Source organism: Lonchura striata, chromosome 24, assembly GCF_050655825.1.
Source record: "Lonchura striata isolate lonStrDom1 chromosome 24, ASM5065582v1, whole genome shotgun sequence".
Classification (NCBI taxonomy): Eukaryota; Metazoa; Chordata; class Aves; order Passeriformes; family Estrildidae; genus Lonchura; species Lonchura striata.
In genome coordinates, this window is record NC_140726.1 from 1,726,817 (window position 1) to 1,727,213 (window position 397).

Below are 397 nucleotides of genomic sequence, written 5' to 3' on the forward strand. Positions count from 1 at the left end.
CACAGCTCTGCTCCAGCGAGACTCACCGCTCCCTCTGCCTTCCTCCTCCTCCTCCTCCCCTGGGAGCATCCTACATCCAGCCCCACGTCCCTCTCCTTGCATCAGTCACGCCAAAGGCAATCAGGCCCTCCAACCCCCGAGCAAACCAGCCACGAACCTGCCGCCCTCGTCCCTCCTGCCCTCCACAGGGCTGCAGAGAGGCCGGCAGCTCATTCCAGCCGCTGCCCGGCTCCTGCCGGGCCATCGCGATTAGCGCCGGGGAAACCATCAGCGAGGCGCTCACGGAATTAGGAGCCAGCATTTAATCGCTTTGCTGGTGGCTGAGTGTTATTAAATTCCCCTGAGTTCAGCAACTTCATAGCCCAGCTCTTATTTTTTTCCCTGTAAAGCTCAGAGC